Raw genomic sequence first — 7446 nt, forward strand, 5'->3', positions numbered from 1 at the left:
TTAAAAACACCTAACTATAAATACCTAAGTTTAAAAATACCTAATTTTAAAATACCTAACCTAAAAAAACCTAATTTTAAGTATATCTTAAAACTGTTGTTAAATATATTAAACCGGCGGCTATGCCCCCTAGAGGCCTCTAGGGGCGATTGCAGTGCCGAGGGGAATTCAATTAAGTCTTTGGGGGGAGGGGGGGATTGTAGCCGTAGCGTCCCTTTTTTTCTTGGGGGGTGATAGTTAATCATCCCCCATTTTCGTTCTAGTTTGATAAAGAAAGATTGAAGAAATATTAAAAAACGGAAGGGGGGGTGGGATTTTTTCAAAGGGCGATTTCTCATTGGAAGGTGTTGGTAACCTCCCCAAAACCTTCCCAACCTTATATAAACCATCCCATGACATACGGGTAGCTTTATTGTAGAAATGCAGAGGCGTCTAAGCTTTTTTTTTGGGGGGGGGGGTAAAATGGTGAGCGCAAATTTTTTTTACCCCCCGCAAAATTTTTACCCCGGGGGTAAAATTAGCTTGTGGGAGTAATTACCCCCCCTGAAATCTGTTGGCAGGGGTAAATTTTGTTTACCCCCCCCCCCCAAAAAAAAAAAAATTTACCCCTCACTAGTAAAATATAGGTTTTTAAGCCAAAAAGATGAATACTCTAGAAATTCGACCAGATATAAATTATTTATACCTATATAGAGAGCCCCACGTTTTTATTTAAATCATAAGTGCATGGCCTAAAGAATAAATTGCATTTGAACTTGAGCGTATTTTTTCTTGAAAAAAAGCTGTAAAATCATGTTTTTAAACTATAAAATTCATTTTAAAAATCCGCAATTTAAAAAATGAAAAATCCGTGAAGCTTTTTAGTAATAAAATTCAATCTTAGTGTGATTGTTTCTTAAACAACAAACATGCCATAGTTTGCAATAGATCATTTAAAAGATCCAAAATAATATTGTGGATTTAAAAGAACTTCATATAAAATAAATGAATAAATCTTGTTAAAATGGTGTTAGATCTATGGAAAATAGAGGGTTTTATTATAAAAAATATGAAAAAAAAATTAGGCCATGCACTTATGATTTAAATAAAAACGTGGGGCTCTCTATATAGGCATAAATAAATTATATCTGGTCGAATTTCTAGAGTATTCATCTTTTTGGCTAAAAAACCTATATTTTACTAGTGCCCTGGGGTAAAATTTCTGGGGGGGGGGGGTAATTTAAATTCTATTAAATATTTAGTATCATAAATGCGTGCGAAGCGCATAGACATTTTTTTGTTAGAGATTTTTAATTTTAGGGGGGGTATTTACCCCCCCAAAATTTATTGGGGGGTGTAAATACCCCTTCCTAAATGGTTGGGGTAAATTCTAAATGGGGTTGTAAAATGAAAAAAAATTTGGGGGTGCCTACTACACCCCCAAATTCGTTTAGGGGGGGGGGGGTAATCCCCACTTTACCCCCCCCCCCCCCACTTGGACGTCTATGTAAAAATAAACCATATTGGTTCATTGACTAGCAAGATCCTTTAGCAATAACAATAAGCCAATTGGATTAATGTTATCAAAATTTTAGGTATTTTAGTGAAAATATTTGATATTTTAGAATTAGGCATTTCTAAATTAGGCGTTTAGAATTAGGTATTTTTAAATTAGGCATTTTTAAAATTAGACATTTTTAAAATTAGGTATTTTTAGTTAGGCATTTTTAGTTAGGCGTTTTTAAATTAGGCATTTATAAATTAGGTGTTTTTAAATTAGGTGTTTTTAACGTAGGTGTTTTTAACATTAGGTATTTTTAAACTTAGGTGTTTTTAGTTAGGCATTTTTAGTTAGGCATTTTTAAATTAGGTGTTTTGTCCCCACTCCAAAATAAGTGGGATGGGGGTATCAGTGCTCAGAAGAGGTCTTACACGTCGACTTTTTTGCGGCCTACACGTCGCTGCGGAGCCTTGCTAAAACTAATGCGTAGCTCCAGTTGAAAATCTTGACAATAAGCAGCTGGTGGATATTTGGCATACTTTTAACTTTTGTTTTGACAGAAAAATGATTTATGCTGCGAAAATAAAAAATGATTGACAGCTTTTGCATCAGGATAAATAAATCTTCTAAATCAGGGATCTTAGGGTACAAGACATAGGACGATAAACAGATACACATCTCCAATTACTGGTTGAAACGTTAGGACACCACTAGTTATGGATCCGATCAAACCAAAGTCAATAAAGTAACCAAAGATTTAGAGCTAATAAGGTAAAGTGGATATAAAACTTTGGGTACCAGTGTAATTTACAGTCCAATGTCCCTTCCCTCCCCGCGTTTAAATACATGCTGAATATAAAGTAGTAAAGTTTTGTTTTTATCTGACTAGCTAATCACTGATGTGTCTTAAAATTTCTTAGATTTTTTTCCAAATACAAAAATATTTAAATACTTATATAGTTTATAGGATGGAAAAATTACTACATTTTTTATTGATTTTTTAATCGCACAAAATTAGTCCTTAATGTATTGCATTTGTAATGAATGAGAAAAATAAATTTCTATAAATAGCGCAACAATAACAAGCCATCAGTTTTTTAGATTAAATCACTTTGTGCTTTTCCTCAGATTGCCTAGCGAGCTTATTACCTTCGTATTTTAAAATTTAATAAATTGAAAATAAGGGAGAGTAGTTTTTTTCTTTATGCAAAACACCTTCTTGGGGGCCATAAACCTGCGGGGATACACTGTACCCAATATAACCTAATCTAACCTAACCAGAAAATACTACACCTCTCACCCATAAGGAAAAAGGATAAGAGGATGAATACTCACCTCTTTTTCATGGTAAAATACTACTTCCCCATCCCTAAATTTAGAAGCAGACGAAAATCAAAAACCGCCCAGGGCTTTTTGTAAGTCAATCATAAATAATAATGTGAATAAAAAGAAAAGCGATATTTTGCAAACAGCCGTGGGCGGTCAGAATCAGCTGAATGTTCATTATGAAAAAAATTTCCCCCTTTTTAGAAATAGAAGGATTAATTTTTCATGAACAATTTTTTTTATATAAAAATAAAATTCTATGTAATTTTTAATTAAAACATTAAAACGAAAATATCTAATCTAATATTCTTGCCCTAAATATGGAAATAGTAAAAAGTAAAAAAATATTTTTTTTAATAATTTTTAATCCTCCCATTTGAAAAGTAGTGGAATAGCAATAAATTTTAGCGCAGCAAAAGCGCTGAGTAGGCCTCTAGGCCCACTGCCTATTTTCGTCTTCTAGTTGCTTCGATTCCTCTCTTTTATTTTTTTCTCTATGCTCTCACCCCTTATTTTCCATTTATTTGGAATCTTAGGGCTTGGGTATTTTTTTGTAAAAAGCATAGAGAAATTATGGTAAAAAGGAAAACCGCCTTTGCCTCTTATACCCAAAAATCAGTTATTTTGACATATTAGTAAGTTACTTAAATGTTAAGCCATGAATGGTTATAAATAGAAATACAAACAAGGATGACATAACTCTTAGAAATAGGGTAACTGTACATCATTTCATAATGGGCAATATAGCAAACATTGTTAATTTTTCATGTTAATTTCAGGGACCTTAAAGGATAACATAATGGAGGATAAATGATTTACGTCCCCAATGTAAATAAACAAATATAACCCTTTCTCTTGATAAAATATAGGTTGATAAGTTTGGACACTACTTGTTTGAAACCATATAATCAATATTGAATTAAAGTACCCAACGTTTTTAAGCCAACAAATAAGATACCATTGTTATACAAGTTATATAACCAGTGTTATTTACATACCAATGTTCCCTATCTCCCTGTGTTTCATAATGATTTTCTTTTTCTGCTACTATAATTATATCAGAACTCATTAGCGTCAAAAACATGCTAGCAAGTATATATATATACTGACTAATTGGACAAAGTATGTTTAAGGGTATCAAATATACAACAAATGGCAAACAAAAATATTTTGCAAAAAAATATAGGGGTGTGCAACAGGGAGGGTGGAGTTTAGCGATGTTCAATAGAGGGGGGGGGGTGAATTAGATGGGGTAATTATCAACCTCATGTAAAATTTTTGAATATATGCTTGGACTGGACATCTTTGCTAAGAATATTGAAATTATTTTATCAAATGAAAAAGTTGTAGATGCTTATGATATTTAATTTCATTTTCAATGTATGTCACTTTACTGAATTATGCCCCATTTATAAAATTACAAATAACGGGTGTGCACTTATTATAAAATACATCATTTTGAGTTTATTTTTCTTTACGTTTTTAGGAAGGTTTACAACTTATAGTTTTGCTTCCTAAAACGCCCCACCTTCATGGCAAAATCCTGTGTATGCGTCTGCAATAATGTTTAAGAAACAACAAAATGAACATTATGTTCAGTTCAAGTATATTGTTATGTTCAAATGGATGTGGAATACACGTGGATAATATAACAGGAGAAAAATTGTCGTCAAATTATAAAGTTGCAATTTCCACCCGCATTTATAAGTCGGGCAGTTTATCCAGTAGGAGGAAAGAGGATGGGGTAAATGGGGGGCATGGGGGATATGTTATTTTAGCCCGATACAGAGTTCACTTTATTAAAAAACATGAAAATATGGTGTAAGATCCAAGTAATAAAACATCCATTATTGTTCAATGTATTATACATATATGCCTTAATTGACAATAGCTCAAATATAAAATGGAAGTTTTTAGGTTATTGATAATAAATTTTTAACGTTATTGATCTATTATAATATTTTGGGGACTGAGGGATGTATCAAACACCCGCAAGAAAAGTTAAGAATTCGCCTCATTGTTGAGAACCAAAGTGCGAAGCAATTAGACATCCAATAGGAGGGGTGAAATTTAATATTTTTGCGAGGAGGTAGTTAATTCCTTGGCAGTCCTTGGGTTAAATTTTCTAGAGGGTTAGGTTTGTGACTAGTTGTGCGACTTGTGAAAATGTGCTGGCCATAATTTAGTTTTAATTACTGTTTTTAGGACATCTTTCCTCCCCAGATATTTCTTTCAGGGGGTCTGGTCAGGGAGGGAGGGGACATTGGACTGAATAATTACACTGATACCAAAAGTTTTATAACCACGTTTTCATATTTGTTGTGTCAAAAAAGTTAAGTACTTTTATTGAATTCTGATTGGTTGGTTTTAAGATATTAGAGTACAACTTTTAAACGTGTATTATTTATCATCCATTGTCTTATACCTGAAGATCCTTGGGTTTAGCACATAAATTAAAGGCCGTGCAGTCAAAAAAATAGGAAGAGCCGGGTTTAAACTTAAATTCTAAATGTGGCTGCGATCCTAGCCGCTAAACCGATATAGTTACCATTTAGCATAAATTTTATCGACGTTGAAAAGGGGCAATAAAATGTTAATAAAAAATTTTTAATAATAAATTTATTGAGATAATCTCAATTTTAATCTTCCTTCCAAGTTACTAAAGTCGCTAAATATGTTTGTATGTTCATTAATATCTTTCAAACAGGTAGATTGATTGGTAAAAACTAATTGAAATATTTGTTTGTGTTACGCGCCTGAAACTTTTTCCTTTGACGCGCGTATTAATGATATCATACTTGTAGGTATTTTCCCTCATTGTGCCTTGTTGAGCATTAACCCCCCTCCACTTCCAGATTTTAAAACGAAACTATAATTAAGGGGTTGGGGTAGATTTTTGTTTGTTTATCACAATGAGTGACGTTAGGTTAGGTTATATTTGGTATTGGAACAGGGTTAGGACACCCCAGGTATAGGCCCCGCAGAGGTTAGACATAAGAGAGAAAAAATAACCTTCCCAAAAATTTAAATCTATTTAAAAATAAGGGGAGGGGGTTAGGTGCTCGATGGGCAATTTTTGTGAAAGCACAACCTTGTCTAACAATTTTAATATTTTACAAAGTTGAACAAATTGTTGTTCTATCATGTCAACAAATTTAACATTTTAGTGTAGACTAGTCGCGGCGCCGCTAGCTATCAAGTTTTTAAGTTTCATGAAAGCAGCTTACAGAAAATGACGTCATACATTACAAGTGAACGTTGATATCCAGTATACATTTTACCATTGGTTAATTACAATGTATACTGGCCTATCATTAGTCATTTGTATTGTATGATGTCATTTTTTATTAGGCTGGTTCTGTTTTATGGCTTTTTAATGCTTTTAGAAGCGAAGCTTAATTTACTTTGTTTGTCCGTCAGTCCGTCCGTCAGTCAATAACGCCATGTGCGAAACGTGATTTTCTCGACTCCTATTCAAGATAGACAACTGAAAATTTTAGTGAAGATTTCTATGACATATGCCCATCTAATCTACACATTGTTTTGTTCATCTGTCTGTTAGTTGGGGTGCTAGATCGATTCCTAGATTTTCAAGTTTTCGTAATTTTCTCAACTCTTTTAAAAGATTAATTAGGGTTCTAGATTGATTCCTAGATTTTTAGGTTTTCATGATTTTCTCTCTTTCCTATCCAGGATTGACGGCTGAAATTATAAGACATTAAATATGCTCATATTCTACATATTTTCATCAAGTTTCATAAGATTAGTTTATTAATTGCGGTGCTAGATCGATTCCTATATTTTTAAGTTTTTGTGATTTTAAAGGTTGCGTGATTTTGAAAGTTTCATGATTTTCCTATTTCATCGATTAATGTATAACATTGCTCAATGGTAAATTTTTTTCCGATATCCATCAATAATTTTGAGCTTCGCTACTTATGGATGTTATCATCCTTGTTAGTATTGCTTGAACACTTGATGTGAAAATAAACATGCAATTACTCAGGTGAAGACAGATATATGTAGTACGCGTCATATATATATCAGGGATCTCAAGGGATAAGACGATGGCCAATAAATTGATGTGAATGCCCAATCATGATACACAAAACTTCTGTAGATTACAATTAGTGGTTGAAACGTTTGGACACTCAACTTACTGAACCAACCAATCAAAATTCAAATTCAAACGTCCCCAAAGTTGTTAAGCCAATGAAAAAGAAATGTTATCATAAAGCAGCTAAATGTTCCCTCCCTCCCTGTATATATAATATATATACAAAGCTCTAGAGACACCTAAAAGAAGAGTGGACGGGTTATCCCCTTTCAATATTAGGTTTATTTAATTAAAAATTAGGGTGAGTGGGTACTCTCCCCCAAAATAGCTGCAAACCTTCCCTGGACCTTTTAAAAGATTCCCTGTAAAGAAAGCTCATATAATTCTATGGTTAGCAAGATCTTTTTTTTTCCTTCAGACAGAAATTAGTTTAAATGGAGATATAATCTAAGTTGTTGGCAAAAAAAATTAAATCAAATACAATCTTTGAACATTTAAAAATTATATAACCAGTTTAAAACATTGTAAATATTTTGTTTCTAAATAGAATTAAAATAAACTATGGAGATTTAAGATAAAAAAG

The sequence above is a fragment of the Acartia tonsa genome, chromosome 5 (genome assembly GCF_053477335.1).
Source record: "Acartia tonsa isolate MP-2025a chromosome 5, ASM5347733v1, whole genome shotgun sequence".
NCBI classification, from domain to species: Eukaryota; Metazoa; Arthropoda; class Copepoda; order Calanoida; family Acartiidae; genus Acartia; species Acartia tonsa.